At 40.2% G+C, this 19,765-nt stretch overlaps 1 protein-coding gene and 1 non-coding gene across 2 annotated transcripts in view; both read right to left on the bottom strand.

The window, feature by feature from the left end:
- Xkr4 (XK related 4) overlaps window positions 1–19,765 on the bottom strand; it is a gene marked incomplete in the record, with an annotated part of 379,561 nt that overhangs the window by 81,427 nt on the left and 278,369 nt on the right.
- On the bottom strand, window positions 9,349–9,419 carry Trnag-gcc (transfer RNA glycine (anticodon GCC)). Its single transcript has one exon. It is a non-coding gene; the product is annotated as a tRNA-Gly (tRNA).

The raw sequence follows: 19,765 nt of genomic DNA, 5'->3' as shown, positions 1-19,765 counted from the left end.
ATATATATATATATATATATATATATATATATATATATATATACATATACACACATATATATTGCTCTAGATTACAGAAATGTATATTTGTATTTATATATTTATGCATCATATTTTGAATGTAGTTTACTTGGCTTATTGCTTGCCTACTTAGAGAAACCTATTTAATCCAGCACATAAAACAGCAATAAATTCAAAACACTACCTAAACCACAACACAGTACAACAAAACATGGTTTCTTCTGTTTTTGATTGGAGATACTGAGCTCCTCTTTATTAGAATTATCTGAGTGCATTGACGCTTAGTTCCCAAATCTTAGCAAGACAACTCCTGTAACTTCAGAAGAGCTTCGTGTTTTTATCATTGGGTTGTGTTGACAACTGTATAGGAAACAATTGTTAAGACATGAAAAAATGGGGAGGTAGGTTCAAAATCTCTATCTTTCTCTCCAGTTCTCCTGTGTGTCTTCAGGAAAAATCACAAAACCAAATCCAAACAAAACATTCTTGACTCTCTTTATGATAAAGTGACTAGTTAACTATTGATGATATCTTGATAATACTGAAGGACAAATCAAGTCATTATTAACTTGGTAAGTAGCAGGACTATAACTAGGACCCAGAAGGTCATTTGATGATTCCTCAACTACTTAATAATGTATCATTCTCTTTAAAAGCCTCAAGGAACCAGACCAATTATGTCATGCATTAAAATATTTGGATACTTAGATATTATTAATGTAATAATAATTATTAGAACTCATGAAGTACATTGGACCATGGAGTCTAGAAACATTAGATTAAAGTTGAGTCTAATATGTTTGAATGGCAAATAGGTCACACTAAGCGTCTAAAATTTCCAATTCCCTGTTCCCTTCTTGGTTTTCATATTAATTAACTGAACCTGCACCATATGCCAAATACTGCAGTAAATGCTTGGGGATATTTAATAAACAAAGTACCCTCAAATTCTGTCTGTCTGAAGACCTACTAGGAAAGACAGTCATCCAACACATCTAAAATCAGATGTGTGGGATGAAAATAAATACTAATGAGACAAGTAGTTCAAGGCCTTCAGCATAATCGGGGGAGAAAGGATGGACTGTAGGCCATTTTAATGGTGACATTTTATTCAATGCCAGAGAAGTGAAAGGACTGTCCACAGATTTTGGGAAGGGCCATCAGGAAAGCACGCAGCTTGAAACAGTGACTTTGGTTAGGGAGAGTTTAGAAAACATTGGGAAGACATTGAAGGATGTGGAACAGAGCAGTGATAATCTTGCTTTCTATTTTAACAAGGTCAGTTTGGCTGCTATGCTTAAAATAGGTAAGAGAAGAAGACAAGTTAGACCATCAACCCAGGCTAAGCCAGACCATACAGATCCTGATTGGATCAGGCTTGTGCAGGGTGAGAGACATTAGAACTATGGATCTATTTTTAAGTTAAAATCAGTGGACTTGGTTGAGGAAAAAGGAGTGTGTGTGTGTGTGTGTGTGTGTGTGTGTGTGTGTGTGTGTGTGTGAAAAATGGCATTTTGCCATGGAGAAAACAAGGCATTCATTTGCAACAACTGGAAGAATAAATTTGGCATTCACTGACATGGGAGAGTGTGATGCTTCCCAGATTCAGAGAGAACCATGCAGGCATGCCATGCCACACCAAGCTTATGTCTCCTGGTAAGCAGCTCTTATTCAGTACAAAGGCACCATGTCTGCCTGTTTGCTGCCATGTTTCCCACATTGATGAGAATGGACTAAACCTCTGAAACTCTAAGCCAACCCCAGTTAAACATTTTCTTTTATAGGAGTTGTTTTGGTTATGGTATCTCTTCACAGAAATAAAACCCTAACTAAGACAATTATTTTAAACTGAATTCTGAGGAAAATTGTCATTTTCCTCACAACTCATACACATCAATCAAAATCATAATAAAATTCAGCTACTTTTTTTTTTCTTAATTGGGGTGTTAGCCCATTCTCCTGGTGTGATGGCATGTTTGTAGTTTTCTTTTTCTTTTTTTTTTTTCTCTCAGCCCTCTAATCTATAACTGGATTTGTATTCTATAAAATTTGAAAACAGAAAAACCTAAGCAACTATTGGCAACTGTTTTGTGCATGTTGTGGCAGAGACTACCAGCTCTGACTGTGTCCTTCTGAGGGGAATGACCTGTGAATGAGTTAACCGCTGTGAGATGTTTAGCCACTTACTGAGCCAGGGAAGTGGATGTAAAAGGAAGCATTTGCTCTGAGGGAAGTAGAGATGGAGAAACGTCCCCTCATCCACTCTCAGGCAGTGCACCCGGGACATGCCCACTTGGCTCCTAACGGCTGTAATTGGGGGAAAGGGAACTGGGAATTTACTGTTTACCAGGGGCTGGTAACTTCTGGAATCTCTCTCTCTATCTCTGTATGTGTGTGGGGTTGTGTCTGTGTGTAGTGCTGAGCCTTGGGTCCAAGTTAGACACAGGTGAGGCATCTCAGTCCAGTCTGCGGGTTCCTTGACTGAGCGTCATTATTACTCTCCACGGTAATGACTCTCGCTCTTGGCTGCTTGCAGAATCTCCCGTGGAGATTCAGATACCTAGGTGCCTTGTGCCTATGGACTCTAAACCAGAGACTCTGGTCAACCCGTAGAGGGTAAGGCTTGGATGTCAGTGTATGTATAAGGCTCCACAGGTGACTTTGATGAGCACAGCAGGCTGAGAGCCTCTGTTCTTTGAAGTTATTTATTTATTTCATTCATTTATTTATTTTTGCTTAAAAACAATGAAATAGAAAAAAAAATGGCTACGAATATTGAAAATTAGTTGTTGTAATCAAGTTGCTTGATGGGTTCTGGGCACTGCCCCCTGACATATTCCACTGTAGTCAGCCCTTGGTCCTCCAACTGTGCTGGCCTCCACAGCAGGCCATGCTTCACAGCTGTCAGAGATTATCTGTCTCAGACTGTTTAGCACATTAAAGAAAACCATCTTTCTATCAACAGAACTGATCTCTGCCAAATTATATTCTCCCAGATCCCTGAGCATGCAGAATTCATTCTTACTCCAACGAGTGAAAGCACAGGTTAGGAAACCGGCAGAGTGGCCAAGAGGTGGCCATGCGTCCACACCGACAGCTGAAGCATCCCTGGAGGAGCTGGTGAAGAGGTCTCTACAGTAATGTCGCTTAAAGAGAAAGAATCATGACCACTGGATACATGCCCCGAGCTAGTCTTTCTTAGCTGTGTTTTCCAGCTTTAATCTTTTTCAGTGCCTTCCTGCAACACTCTCTCCTAACTCCACCTACTCATTTAACTTATAGGCCTCCAGATCAGCCTTTCAATTACAAATATAAAGATTATGGTGAGAGTGGAAACACAACAACCTCATATTGCTTGGTGTTCTACCTCTTCCTAAAGGCACATCACTGCTCCTTTGGCCTCAGCTTTGGCCCTGCCAGTACTCCAAGCTACAAGCTATCAGGTTTCCATGGGTTCATCAGTATTATTATTGATAATTATGATGTCTTCCATTTACTACTGGGTTACTTGAAGTCAGGTACCAAACTAGAGGGGGTGATTCAATTTTCATAAGTATAAATTGTTCGTTTATGCATCAGTGTGCATGCATGTGAATGCATGTGCATACAGGTGAGTGTGCTTATAAGTGTGAATATGGGTGCAGGCCGGAGGTCTATGTCAGGTGTCTTCTTCAATCACTGTCTACCTTATCTTATAAGACATTTTCTCTCAATGGAGCTTGATGATTCAGCTAGATCGGCTGCCTAGCAATTAACAGAAATCATCCTATCTTTCCCTCTCCAGCTCCGGGATTACAGACATGCACTTTCATATCCAACTCTTCAATGTAGGTTTTAGGGGATTGAGCCCAGGTCTTCATACTCGGCTGTAAGCCTGTTGCCCATAGCCATGTCTCCAGAACCTAAAAGGAGGCTTTGACTTTGTTCCAACATGATTTGTCTCCAACTGCAGAATTTATGTACCTTTCTGTGTGTTCCAACCTTAAAATGTTTCCTGATGCAACTCTCTTTTATTTGAGATGGGGTTTTGTAGTGTGGCTCTTCCTGGCCTAGAGCACACTAGTTAGCTCAAGCCAGCCTTGAACTCATGGTAATCCTCCGACTTCAGTCTCTAGAGTACTGAGTTACAGTTATGAACTACCACATCTGGTATTCTTGTTTGAATATTAGAAAATAAAATAGTGTAGACTCAGTATTCTTCTTCAGTTGTGGTTTTGAGCGAGTCTAATAGTTCAAAAATATCAAAGTTATCCCTAACGTTCTGAAATAATAATTTGTTGATTTATATTCAGATTTTCTTCTTTTTTTATCCCTAGTCTTAATATCAGGATCTCATTAAATGTTTTGTTGAGAGCAAGATATGGACCAACAAACTTATTTCTTGTCCTGTACTGCATGAAACGAACTAAGGTGTGAGTTCAGGTTATAACATGACAGTGCTTCATTACACTGTGCTTGTCTAGTCTTTGTTCTACCGTCTCCCTATGTCTAGCTGTGACCTTCTTCAGTTCAAAATCAATGCCTTCTCCGCCTCTGACAAACTTAGCAGCGTAATCAGACATGCTGAAGGGCAAAACTTCCCCAATACCTGAACTGCATAATCTTGGATATAAGTAGGACTTTTTAAAGACAGCGCAGATTGTTGTCTGGAATTTCATTGTCAAGCTGTCTTTAAGATTTCACCTTTTTTTCCCCTGCATGATCACAGACTATTGCTAGCAATGCAAGATGGATTCTGCTTGTTTGACAGAACTAAATGTTCTGAATAGGAATCAAAGAGCACAAAGTATAGATGTCTTGGGTATCTCTCCTTAACCTTTATCCTTTTAAGTGTTGAAATACCAGAGCACTATCTTGGTGCAGGCCAGAAAAATAACATTTATTTTAGTAATATATAGAAGGCACAGGAGAACCATATGGTGCCTTGTCTTCTTCACAGCATCCTTAACAGACTTATGATTTTGGAAAATAGCATGGGTCTGAGCAGTGGATCTTGTGGTCCTATTTTGGTATTTGAAAAGAAAAGACAGTATATTTGTGTCAGTGTTTTCTCTGGTTATTATTGAGGTCCTTCACTTTCTGGCCTTCATGCTCTTGTGTAAAGCTCTTTTCTTGAACATACAGTGGCCTTAACACATGGCATACGGCAGACAGTGGCTTCCATTTTGGGAGCTCTCTCTTAGATTATTTGACATGGAGATTTCTTTTTCAGAGACCCCCAAGAAGAGTACTAAAACTTGCTAGTAGTTGTGTTTGAGAAAATGGAAACACACATTCCTTTCCCCACCTTTGATGGCTACTATCCACTGGTAATTTGAGAGGATTTAGAAGCATCCACCCAGGAGACACACTTCTGGGCATATCTTTGAGGGCATTTACAGAAAGATTTGACCGACAAGGGGAGACCCACTGCAATCTGGGCAGTCTTCTGGGCTAGGATCTGGAATGAATTAAAATGAGAAGGTGGTCTGAACTCCAGCATCCATCTCTTTGTTTGCTAACTGAGGATGCCGTTGGACCAGCTTCCTCATGGTCCTGCTGCCACCCCTTTTCTGACATTATGGCCATACCTTCAGAACAGGAGACCAAATCAACCCTTCCTTCCCGTTATTACTCTTATTAGTTATTTTCTCATGGCAACAAGGAAAGTAACTGATACTTAGCAGAAACTCCCAGTGCTGATGGAGCCCCATCTGACAGCTTCTCTACAGCCTAGGAGATACTTCAGATCAGTCATCTTAGCTACAGGTGACCTTTCCCACAGCCAAAACTAAGCTAAGAAGGATTTACTGTTTTAAGTTTGTGAATTTGCTAACTAGTAATGTATAAATAATACAATATTAAACATATACAAAATATTCCCCTTTGATGACCTGCAGTTGTTCTCTTGGTTCCTTGCACCTTGCAACAAAATACAAATCTATTTTCTTGTGGCATTCACCATCTTTGTACAATGTCTTCTACTTTAACGTAACTGTATGGAAAACAAAGAGTCCCTGCTGTTGACTTTTGAATTTCTCTAGGTCCCAGAAATGTGTCATGCTCAATGCAGACACTGACTAGATACCTGACTGGTAAATATGTGAGCACATCTTGCCTCAAGGATCAAAGAACAACTAGGTAGCTCAATGAAGACAAGACTTCAATTCGATCTGCTCATTGTCTCCCTTGATTCTCCACAAATCTTAATACAGTAATGAATGATTTATAAACATAGTCTATACTTGAGATTTCTTTCTTACTGTAGATGACTTAATTTAAGTTTGAGTAAATGACATGGGTTCATTGTTTCTCTGTAATGTAGAAGATTTTCAAGTGTGATCATAAATCGAAGCATAATCTCTATTCTACTCTTTAAAAGACATGGCTTGTAAAAGGGAATCATTATGTGAAAGCCAACAGCAGAAAAATGATTGTTTTTATTAGTAATAAGAACTGGGCTCATGCAGAGTAAAACAGTGTATTTCCCTAAATTTTAGTTATATACTTAATCTTCAGTTTTTCATTGCCTTTTAGTATAAAATATCACTAGTACAGGGAATCGAGGAAGGTCAATATTAGCTGGGAACTGTGAGTCTGTGAACTAAGGCTGCTCATAAAGTAGACAGGACACAGAGAAATCATACCCATGCTTTTTAGTTTGGGGGTCATGCCTAGCCTGACTGAGTTTTCAAGGTCTGAAGTACAACCAGTTTTTTTTTTTTTTTTTTTTTTTTTTTTTTTTTGTAAACTTTTTTTCTATTTGTTTCTATTAAAGTTTACTTAAGGAATGTCATCTGATGCCATCACAAAATCAGCAGTAAGGAAAAGAATGGAGTAAATCTAACCATCTAACTAAGTAAAGTCTGCCATAGGAAAGAAATTTCGACATATATCTTTGTCATGGGGTCAGTATTTCATCGGATATGTCTTCATTTCTTCTCACAAAGAAGAGGAAGGAGTTAAAGTAGTATGTGTGTGTTTCTGAAACAAACAGTATTAACCAAAAAAAAAAAAAAATAGAAGCTGCCAAAATAGGATGGAGGTGGTTTGTCTCCTAACCCCACCCTCTGTCACAGACTCCTGTCAGTGGCATCTTTATCACACGTGGGGATTACTTTCCCATCAAAGCCCCATTGAGCCGTTTCAGAAATTTCATTTTTGCTTCCTGGGACACCTTAAAGGACAAGTGATTCTCTGCCCTCGGTTGCTCATCACTAATGGCAGGAAATGATTTGGTTTTGCTTCCCCCTCGCCTCCCCGGCCAGACTGTTCAGGCCTTGCACATATGCTGTGGGAAGAAGACTGGGAGGGCTGGGCTCATGTGTTTTCACATCTTTACTGTGGCTGGTTTTTCCAGAACCAGGGTTCTCTGACCCAAATCAGATCAACTGTTGAGAAGGAATTTAAATTCTCTGTTTCAAATATCTTTGTTTGTAAGTACATTTGGTGTCGGGTTTGAAAGCATTCAAGTGTTTGAGATTCATCTCTGTCTTATTGGGCCCATGTGATTCAAGGAAGGGACAATGTACCTGAAAGAGAAAGGTCCTGCTACATATGTAAGCAAATGCTGTTCTGGGAGCCATGCCCTTGGCTGTTGGCTTGGATGGTTTAGAACTGCTATTGTAACTTTAAGGATTTTGCTGATGTTGCTGTTTTATTTATTTTTTCTCTGCTTCTCCCTCTTCCTTTCCTGCCTCCTTCTTTACCACTGCTGCAGCTGCTGCTTTGAGATGCTGTGCTTTCCTCTTTCTTCCTGTGGATTAGGCACTACAACCGCAGTCTAAAAGAGCTTTCTAATCATATAGCTGTCCCTTCCCAACCCAACTTAACAGAGAGGCAAATTCCATATTCCTGGTTGATCCCTGAAGACCAGGTCTCAGTGAGAGTTGGCCGGGGTCTTAGTCCATAAAGCACATGACGTTTACTCTGTGTCTTTTACTCATCCCTCATTAACTAGTCAAGGAATCTACGTACAACACCATGACTATTTACATAGGCTTCTGGGGTCCCTTTCCTGCCAGTAGCTGAAGATGTGAAGTTTCACCAATTGATGAGCCTTATGGAATTTCCCACCACCTTCAAGATAGTAAAATGTGATAGAGTTATTCTGGGTCGATTTCCATTTCTGACATAATGAGTTTTCTCAGCTGAGTGACTTTAAAGTAGAGGCTTTTCAGGGAAGCACACACAGGTCCAGTACATGACAAGGTATCTTGCCTCTGACCTTCATGGTGTCAGGAGTTCTAGGCCTGAGAGATCAGAGCAGCTACTGTGACTGATTATTACTGCACCTGGGCCACTTCGCTAAATGGTGATGGGTGAAGAATTGTATCACTTTTTGTTTCGCTCAGCTTGAAGGCAGTTGCTGAGTGTCAGGAAAAGGAGAAAAATGTTTACCTACTTCACGAGTTGGCCCAATTACCTAAGAGCTAAGGGGCAGGAACTTCAGTTTCTTGTTTGTTTGTTTGTTTTAATTTTGCTTTTTGGGTGCCAGCAGGTAAATGTCCAATAGAATAACAACTTTCTAAGCTTTCCTTGTTCTTAAATTTTCTGCATGTGTCCTGGGGTCCTGAATTAAGACAGCTTTTCTTGGAAGAATTAAATTCTAACAACTCACTACTTTCTGTTCCAAGTAAACACTTGATAATAACAATTTTAGAAAAATCAAAACATATTTACTGAGCACGTATTATGTGCTGTTCTGTCCTTGAAAGAATTTGATGAGGGAGTATCAGCTATAATCCTGATATTAAAGGTGAGTAATCCACATTTATGTGTTTCCTTCTTGGGCTTCTGGAGTGATAGATAATATTACAGGCATGTACCACAACAATGAGAGATGGGACAGAGCCTCAAATGCCTAGACCTAGTAATTGCTTACAGTAAAACACTGTAGTAGAGGGCTGGGAGAGGCTCTGGCCTAGGAGGAAAGGCACAGGGCAAGAGCAACTGTGAGAGCTACATCTAGTCAAGGACTGTGATCCACCTGCAGACTCAGTCCATGTGAGCACAGCAGACCCTGTAGTCTCCAGATGTAGAGATAGCCTAGTGTTGGGATCAGTAAGCAGGCACTTCTACAGCCAGCTCCAAGAAACCTGACAGACCAGTTATCAGGCATTTGTGAAGACACCCAGACCACCTGCTGACCACCTGGAACTACCTGCACATGCTCTAAATCACCTTATAAAGAGAACAGGAGCCCCCCCTCTCTCTCTGCCTCGTCTCTCTGCGACCGCTCTCCCCCTCTCCCCCTTCCCTTAATAAACCTCCCACGTGGAACTGATCTCGTGGAGTGATTTGTGAACCCGTGTGTAACCTTCACTTTCGCACGTTTCCTAACATTGGTGCATTGGCCGGGAATCGAACCCGGGCCTCCCGCGTGGCAGGCGAGAATTCTACCACTGAACCACCAATGCTAATTTAAAATAACTCATTCTTTGGATGAGGGCTTTTAAATAGAAGCGGCTTGGGAAAGGGGCTGAGGGATGGCGCTGGAGAGAGGCACACGGGAGGCGGGGCCTCTTTGCCCGAATTAAAAATGGTGCCGGCCACGTGGAAGCCTCTGATGTAACCAAGGTCCCGCCCATTTTTCCCAAAGCCAAGATGGCTGCGCCCAGGCATTTTTGCGGGAATTTTAAAGTTTGGAAAACTCCTTATCAAGTTTTGATTACGACGCTGTGAGTCCTCAAGTCTCAGAGCGCTATCGGCCGCCGGGACTGCCAACTTAGGCTGTCTGCCTTGGCGAAGACCCGGGCGGTTGAGCCGGGCAGGGGGCAGGAGGAGTGGGGCAGCGGTGGTGGCGGCGGCGGCGGCGGCGGCGGCGGTGGCGGCGTGGAACTTTATCCGCTGGGTCAAAGGCAGAACTCCTTAGATTTAAGTTAATGGTTAGAAGGAGTTTAGTACGAGAACAGGAGGAACAGAGATAAGGTTTAGAACGAAGGAAAAGGAAAACCTCCTCAAACCTCCCACGTGGAACCGATCTCGTGGCGTGATTTGTGAACCCGTGTGTAACCTTCACATTCATACGTTTCCTAACACCTAGTTTACCCAACAGGCTCTCAAAGCCCAGCAAAAAATCAGTGCTGGGGTGACTCATGATGATTATTTAGAAAGTCAACATTGTGGGTCAATGGAAGAAGAGGAAACAAAGACAAAGATAGTTTGACAGATACTTTGACCGGGAAGTAGAAAGCAGAGAGGTCAGGTGAAAGGTGGGTTCTATTGAGAGGTACAGTGAGAAAGCGGGTGGGACAAGAGATTAGAGGGTAGGGCTTCAAGAAAGAAGTCTTTACCAGTGCCATTTCAACAGTCTTGTTTTTTTTCTTTCCTTTTCCAGGCCAGTGACGGAAGAATCAACCAGCCATTGGAAATAGAATGAAACAATTCTCTATCATCTCCCCTTCTAGCCAGACCATTGAACGAAATTGATTCCAAACAGATGAAGATGTGTTTTCTTGTCACTGGGATCAGCCAGTTAAAGAGGAGAACGGGAGAGCAACTGCAGCAGAAGCACTTAGGTGGAGTTCTTTTTGCAGCTGCCCTCTGCTTCTCAGCAGTCAGCACTCTCGGCTTTTCTGGCTGCTAGAGTTAAATGGACACTCTCATTTTCTCATACAGTTTTGTGTTTAAAAAGAGATAACAGGGCCATAGATTATAATTATTTTTAAATTTTAACTTTTTTTAAATTGATGTGTAACAATGGCACATATTCATAGGCACAAGTTTGCTGCTATTACAAGCATGTTCACTTTGTGTGATAATGGAATCTGGGCATTTTAGCATCTCCCTTGCTTGGTGCGTTTATCACATTGTGGTGAAGACATCCTGAATCCCCATTTCTATCTATTTTGAAATCTCCAATACAACATTAGTAGCCCCAGTCATACTACCATTTATGCCCTATGTGTCACCCAAGCACAGCAAGACTGTTTTCTGTTAAAACGGGAGCATGCCCGAAGAACTCACACCTCTCTCCCAGTTCATTGATGAGCAAATCACAGGTCAAAGGTGAGGTGACTTCAAAAGCACTCTTGCTGATTTTGCATCATGTTGTTTTGACCCCTTCTGACAAGTAGCAAATCATATTGCTTTTGCTGATTCACTCTGCTGTCTCAGACTCTCAAATGAAAGCCACTGGTAATGTCAGCACACTCTCGTTCTTCTTATTACTATTGGAACTACCCTCTGGTAAAATAATTTACCCCAGATCCTAGCATTAGAAATTCCTGGGCATCACTTGTGAAACTCTGCAACCGACTGCCACTGATATATTGCCTCTTGCAGCTTAGCTAGGTGAAGTTTGGTTCAGGCAAAGGAGATGGAAAGAATTCAAGAGAAGGTCTAGAGCCATAGTCTATGATGACTTCCTAACACAAAGTTTACTCCTAGTGTCCGCTTATTCCTTGGGTCAGTTGCCTTCCATCGGCACCAGGTGAAAGTGCATTACGGCTTTATTTCTGTGACTCAGGTCTGTTGCAGCCCTGTGTGTTACATGTTATCATCCACTGGTTCTCAGGAATTACTTTCTGCTTCACCCCTTATCAAGCTCTCTTGGTGCTGCACATCTACCTGTACAATGGCTCGTGCCTGGAGCCTGCCCACATTTCTGTAGCTTATAAACTTGCATTGTGTGTTCCAGGTGCCAAAGCGCCCACCTGCCATCATCCTAGAGTTTCATTTATCTACATTTATCCTCATTTACATACAGGGGTCAGGATTTAGGGGATACTACTCAGAAGCTCTGTTTGAATCCCAGGAATTCCTGGGTCTCTGCCTTAGATCAGGTTGTGACTACATCAGAAAGTCCAGACTCTTTCTGTGGGAGTCTTCTGCGGTGGCCTGTGCTGTCACACAGTGCTTCCCAGATTCCCTTCAGCTAGAGCTCCTCAGCCTTCTCTGGGCTTCACACCATCAGAGCCCTCAGGTTTGATGATAAGGTGAACCAGAGAGGTTACCATTTTTTTCTCCACATCACTGCTTCCTGCTCCCAAAATGTTTGTTTGCTTAAAATTTTATTATAAAAGTATTGTTGCTCAACCATATTTGTAGCAGCTTTATTCATAATAGCCAGAACCTGGAAACAACCCAGATGTCCATCAATGGAGGAAAGGATATGGAAATTGTGGTACTTTTACCCAATGGAATACTACTCAGCAATTAAAAACAAGGAAATCATGAAATTTGCAGGCAAATGGTGGGATCTAGAAAAGATCATCCTGAGTGAGGTATCCCAGGAGCATAAAGACACATATGGTATATACTCACTTATAAGTGGATACTAGACCTATAAGATCGGATAAACCTACTAAAATCTGTACACCTAAAGAAGATAAACAAGAAAGAGGACCCAGGGTAAGATGATCAATCCTCACTTAGAAAGACAAATGGGATGGACATTGGAAGTGGGAGAAAACAAGTAACAGGACAGGAGCCTACCACAGAGGCCCTCTGAAAGACTCTACCTAGCAGTGTATCAAAGCAGATGCTGAAACTCATAACCAAACCTTCGGCAGAGTGCAGGGAATCATATGAAAGAAGGGGGAGTTACTATGACCTGGGGAGGACAGGGGCTCTACAAGGACCAAATATATCTGGGCACAGGGTTCTTTTATGAGACTGTTTCTCCAACCAAGGACCATGTATGGATGTAACCTAGAACTCCTGCTTGGATGTAGCCCATGGTAGCTCAGTATCCAAGTGGATTCCCTAATAAGGGGAATAGGGACTATTTCTGACATGAACTCAATGGCTGGCTCCTTAACCCCACCCCCAAGGGAGGAGCAGCCTTGCTAGGCTACAGAGGCAAACGTTGGAGCCAGTCCTGAAGAGACCTAATAAGCTAGGGTCAGATGGAAGGGGAGGAGGACCTCCCCTATCAGTGGACTTGGAAAGGGCCAGGGAGGAGATGAGGGAGGAAGGGTGGGATTGGGAGGGAATGATGGAGGGGGCTATGGCTGGGATAAAAAGTAAATAACCTGTGATTAATATAAAAAATAAAAATTATAAAAAAATATTGTTTTAAACAAAGTCCAGACCTTCCTCTCTTGACCCTCCCAGCCTTCCCACTCTTCTTCATTTCTCTGTGTCAGTAGTAGCTGGCTAGAAACACTTTCTACTTGGGACCTCCAGAAGTCACACTGGACTGGGACTAAGGTAATTTTCACTATCCTTTCTGTTCCCCATTATGGTCCCTTCAGTCTCATTCAGCCACATAGCCGCCTGATTACCGGTGCCCCTCCCCCAACTCTTCTGAGAGTCCACCACTTGGTGTAGACAGTATCCCCCTAGCTCTTTTCCATGGCCTCTCTCAGACTTTTCTTTCCTAGCCCATATCTAATACACCTCCTAGTAGGGAGCTCACACCCACCACACATTCCTACTTAGTGAACTTCTATATAGTTAGAGGAGCCATTTGGAATGCCAGCTGTGGAGTATGAAAAAATTGGATTTTATACTTTCACTATCAACTGTTTTTGATGTACTCAGAGACTATGACAAATGAAAAATCCATGGCAGAATTAGAACAAGTAAACCAGTTAGATTTATATCCTTCTTTTATAGCTAGTGTTCATGACCTACACTGAACCCTTCCTAATCCCCTAACATTTAGTCTTTCTGATTCTTTTTTTCTACATGTTATACCACACTGCGTGTTTATTAGCTTCCTCTCATCTTGTTCATGTAGGCTGCCAGGCTCAATTCCTTGCTACACATGTCCAATCTGACCATTACGATATTGACACTATGATTTCAAAAGCCCACAAAAAGGTTTTTCCTCTAGTCAGTGAGTGCTGAGGCAACCAGGATAGTGCTGAAAGCCCAAGCAAACTCCTCATTCTCAGGAAGCGTAGAAACGCTTTAAAAGAAATGTCTAAATCATCTGGCCTATTAAGGCATAAAATTCTTCCCCAAATTGTACCAGACATTTTTTCATTGTGGAGAAACAGGGATTTTGCAAAGATGTCAAACCACATAAGGCAGCAGGCACAACACAGCATCAGAGACATAATTTGGGCTTGTTGTTCCGTGAGGTAGGAGTTCCTAGGAATATACCCAGCGAGTAAAGCAAAATACAAACACCATGAGTAGCTCTGCCATGATGGACAGGTAAATGCCTTGGCAAGAGTTACCGTAGCCACTGCTGCACCTACATATCTGTTTTGTTTTGTTTTGTTTTGTTTTGTTTTGTTTTGTTTCCTCATGCATAAAGCAAGACAGGCAAAAATCAAGAGAGCTCTGGCCAAAGGCTTACACTGGGAAATAGAATGTGCTTGGACTGGACAGTACAGCATGTAAGCTGCTGAACTTGTCATGAAATTGACCCTGGAAATTAAAGTAACAAATATAGGTAAGGAAGATAAGGAGAACAGAGAGGCCTTTCTCTGATCAACATGGAAATGATATGTGCTTATATTTTTCTTTCTTCTGGAAGAGATTCCTAATGTATATGACTCAACTGCAAGGCTCAGTAGAGTTTAACATACAAGGGCACTCAGTAAGAGTTTATGCAAATCCTTTGCTAAATAACAACTCCAGCCTAATTTTAGCAACCTTAATTAAAGAATGAAGGGATTGTAATCTGAGGATTTTTTTCTTTTTTTTTTTTTTAAGACTTATAGCAGGGCATGGTGGTGCACATCTGTAATTTGAGCTTTAAAACTGTGGAAGCAGTAGGATTAGGAATTAATGATTAGTCCGAGCTACACAGCAAGTTTCAGGTTATAGGGCGAGATTTTGCCTCAAAATATATTATAGTGGTTATATGTGGATATCTGTCCATAAATCCATCTACGTTTATATTCATCTACTCATCTATCCACTCATCTATCAGCTATGTAGTTATTGTCATTTGGTAATAGCAACAGATACCGCAAGGAACTGCATAGCACTATTTTGAATCAATGATAGTTTAAAACAGAATTTATTGTAATTAAAACAATCTATTCACAAAGGTATGCATACTCTTTTAGAAGCTACTGCTGAACCTACCCTCTGCCTTTCCTCTTTTTTTAAGACTTTATCAAGCTGGTTGAGAACATTAAGGATCCCAACCAATGAAGAACCAGCTTTGGGGTCAAGCTACAAAGAGAGCAGCCAACTGTGTTCTGAAGATCAGTTGTATTTATGCAACTGGATACTTTGCCAGGTGTGAGCAGGGAGCACCATTCCATTAATACAGTTCCAGGTAATGACTATGACCATGAGTCGGTCCTGTCTGCGTCCCTTGCTTTGTTCATCATTATCCTGAATGTCATTTTAATTCTGTTGAGCCCAGGGTGTTACAAAAGCAAGAAGTACCTACTGATTTGAATTTTTTCTTTTTCGTTTTTATGTACATGTGTATGTTATGCAAGTGTGTGTGATGGTTCAAAGTTGATGCCAGAAATCAATCTCAACCACTCTCCCATCTTATTCATAATGAAAAGTATTCACCCATACTTTTGCTAGTCTGCTTGCTTTGGTATTCCATCTCTATCTTCCAAACTTGTCATGTCCAGAAGGCAACTTTATGCTGTACATCTATCTCCCCATTCTACTTTAATTGCAGTCTTTCCAGCCTATCATGCATGGTGATGTTCTCCAAGCTTTGCAGTGAATAACATATATATCTTATTTAGAGCCAAACACATTACCATCACCTATTTGGTGTCATGTTATGGGTTTCTACATTAATCACTTCCTGCTTCACTAAAAAGCTTCTCTGATGCTGGCTGAGCATAACGCTCATCCGTGGGCAATGACATGAAGACTTAGAAGGCAATTTGACATCTTGACAATTTAGCAAAACAATATTAGCAATTACTAACCTTACAGAAGGATGACTTCCTTCCTGTGGAGTAAACTTGAATCAGGTCAGAAAGAGATTGGCTGCTCTCATAACAGTCATGCCAATGTTGTGCTCTACTGACCATCTTCCCTGTATGACCATTACTCACAGGGATTCACAGTTGGGTAAAACTTTCCTCCTCCCAGGAGCTTGCATAGCATCTATTGGCATCATAAAGCCTAGCCAGTAGAGAAGCATACAGCTCGGCTCCAGCTCAATTTATTTATTTATTTTTGTCTTGTGACCAGACTCTATAGCTTCCACACAAATAGGGTCTTATCATCAAGTTCTTATGGGCTACCAAGAGCCTACACTACATGGCAGACCTGTAACCAACAACTCATGAAGAAGCGTCCCACCTCCAGCACTAAGATTCACAGAGTATTATCCTGCATTTGAATCACAGATATCCAAACTCTTTTTTGATAAGCATATAAAATAAAGCCTTTCCACATGGCTTTTTAACATGCTTAGTTTCTGTTAACTTTCCTTCCTTCCCGAGTCTTTTCCCTTTCCTCCCATTCCAGTGCTAGCTTAGATCTTTTTTTACCTCCTGGTTTCTGCTCCTCTACTTTTCTGACTGATGATTCTGCTATCCCACATCCCTCCCTCTAAGGGGCTTTTTCTATCTTTTTGGCATTTGCAAGCATTCAGTAGTAATCAAACTATTCTAATAATTTATACCTAGGATTGTCTTATAAAAGAGAACATGCTGTACTTGCATTTCTGAGCCTGGGTGACCTCACCTTATTATCCAGATTCATCCACTTTTTTTTCCTGTAAATTTTTTATTCTTTACTGCTGAATAAATTCCATTGTGTATATTACCACATTTTATTTATTCATTCATCAGTTGATAAACAGCAAGGCTGATTTCATTTCCTCATTTTTGTGACTAGAACTGCAAGGAGCACAGAAGTGCCAATATCTCTTTTGTATGGTATAGAGTCCTTGGGATGTATATTCCAAGGATGTTATAGTTGAATCATTCAGAAGTTTTGTTTTTATTTTCATTTTTTGAGGAACTTACAGACTGATTTCCATTTGTGGCTGCACCATTTTACAGTCACATTAATAGCAAACATGTGTCTTCTTTCATTATAAAAAATTATTTTTATTTGTTTACTAGATAATAGCCATTCCAACTGAGGTCAGATAAAATTTCAAAGCAGTTTTAATTTGAATAACTCTAATTAGTAAGGATATTAAGTGTCTTCAACAAGTACTTAGTACTAGCTGTCCTAGGCAGTATTACCTGTCACCTTGACACAGCTAGAAACACGTCGTCTAATTACATAATTGTCTTTTATCAGGTTGATCTGTCACTATGTCTGTGAAGGAATACATTAATTTATAGGAGGACCCATGTCGCCTATGGTGGGTGGTGACATTTTTATTCAATTCTAGGAACTTTTAAAATTTCTCCTAGATTTCTTATTGACCTATGTATTATCCAATTGTGTATCGTTTAACTTCCAGGAGCTTGCTATTTTCAATAATTTCTCTTGCTACTCTTTTGCAATCTAATTCCATTGTGATCAAATAGAACACAAATAATTATTCCAATCTTTCTGTATTGCTTGATTCTTGCATTGCGTCCTATTGTGTGTTGTGTTTTAGAGGAAGTTCAACGGGCTGCAAAGAAAAATATGCTTAGGTGGACTATTCAGTGTATTCCTGTTAGGTGCATTTGATGTACAGTATTATGAAATTCCAATGTTTCTCTGTTTATTTTTTGTCCAGTTTATCTATTGTCAGATGGAACATTGAAGCCACTATTAATGTGCCATGATTAACCTGTAAATTCAGTAATATATATTTATAATTATAAATTTAACTTGAGGAATTAGTCTCTTGATTGGTATGAAGTGACTCTCTTTGTCTATTCTGATTATATTTGTTTGAAGTCCATTTTATTACATATTAGAATGGTAACAATGGCTTGGTTTTTAGTCCCATTTGTTTAAGTCTTTTTCAATCCTTCCACTCTAAGATAGTTTTTATCTTTGATGGTGAGGCATATTTCTTGGAGGAATTAAGAGGAAAGATCCTATTTACTAATCTAATCTACTATTGCGTTTTTAAATAGGACAACTGATACTATTAATATTGAGAGTTATTATTCAAAGGTCTTTATTGATTCCTTCATTTTGTTGTTTTGTTTTTTTGGGTGTTTTCTTTGTCCTTTTTTGTTTAATAACCATTGTAGCCTTGTTTATATTTTTTCTTGTGGTATCTTGGTTATGTTTATCTTTCTCTCGTAAGTTTAAAGTATCTCCCCCAACATGCTCTGTAAGTCTGGGTTGGTGGTCATAAATTCATTCAGTCTGATTTTGTTATGAAAAGATTTTCTTTCTCTTTCAATTATGATACTATTTCTGAGTTTATTAGTCTGGGTTAGCAATTAGATCTTTCAGAAACTGAAACACATCTTTCCAAGACCTTCTGGATTTTACAGATTCCACTAGATGTCTGCTGTTATTCTGATGCATTTTCCATTAAAAGTGATTGGGTCCTTACCCCTTTCAGCTTTTAGTACTCATTCTTCTTTCTACATATTTTCCTGTTTTTACCATGGCATGACATGAGGTGGTTTTTTGTTTTGTTTTGTTTCGTTTTTTTTTTTTTTTTTTCTCTAGTTTTGTTTTTTGGTGTTCTGTGAGCCTCTTATTGACACCTCTTCTTAACTTTGAGGTATTTTCTCCTGTGGTTTTATCAAAATTTTTACTTACTTTGTTGGCATAGACATTTTCTCCTTCTTGTGCCTATAATTTGTAAATGTTTTACATGATGTCCTAATGATATTATGGGTCCCATTCATGACCTTTTTAATATTTACTATTGACCTTCACTGATGATGCACCCAACTCTTCCACCTTGTCTTGGAATTCTATCATCTGCTTACTTATTCTTCTTGGTGAGGCTCTCCACTGCAGGCTTATTTGACCTTCTGCATTTTTCATTCCCACCCTCGTTTCTGTTCTGCTTTTCTTCAGCCCTTCATTTTCTTTACTGAACATTATTTTAATGTTATTTTAATTATCTAACTTTCTTATTCCATGCAACTGCTTGTTTGTTTGTTTGCTTGTTTTTAAATATATTCCTGTTCTCTTTGGGATGTTTGATGATATTTATAATTGTATTTTTTTTAATTGTGTGTTTGGAATTTTGTTTAGGTCATTTTCACTGGGGGGCATTTGTATGGGGTTGGTAAGTTTTTGAGGTTTTCATTGTCCCTGTTTTTTGTACTGAGACCTCATCATCTGGGTCAACCACTGTTTAAGGTTTCTTGTTGTTGTTTGCCATAATTCATTCATGCCACCTTTTCACTAGAGGTGTTTGCAGTGTCCAGTTGTAATAAGGATGATATGACATCTTCTTTTCCTGTTAAATTGTTCTTTGGGGCACTAGTCTTTAACACCAGGCCTTCACTCCTGATTGAGTACTGTCTGCACCTATAGTCTTTTTCAAGCAGCAAATACACTGTGTAAATAGTGTCAGCTGACCACACCAGCAGTCATTACAAAGAACCAATTGTTTGGGTTGGGGGATGGACTCTGGTAGTATTGGGCATAGAAGCATAATAGTTCAACCTCCAAGTGGGTTCTCTAGTAAGGGGAACAGGGACTGTCTTTGACATGAACTCAGTGTCTATCTCTTTGATCACCTCCCCTTGATGAGGAACAGCCTTGCCAGGCCACAGAGGGAGACAATTCAGCCAGTCCTTATGAGACCTGATAGGCTAGGATCAGATGGAAGGGGAGGAGGATCTCCCCTATCAGAAAACTAGGGGAGGGGCATGGGAAGCGATAAGGGAGGCAGGTTAGAATTGGTAGGGAATGAGGGAAGGGGGCTACAGCTGGGATAAAAAGTGAATAAACTGTAATTAACATAAAAATAAAAATTAAAAAAAGTATAATAGTTATTGTGGGTGGG

Source organism: Psammomys obesus, unplaced genomic scaffold, assembly GCF_907164565.1.
Source record: "Psammomys obesus unplaced genomic scaffold, mPsaObe1.curated_primary_1811, whole genome shotgun sequence".
NCBI classification, from domain to species: Eukaryota; Metazoa; Chordata; class Mammalia; order Rodentia; family Muridae; genus Psammomys; species Psammomys obesus.
Note: the sequence above shows the minus strand (reverse complement) of the source record. Positions and strands in the feature narration are given on the sequence as shown.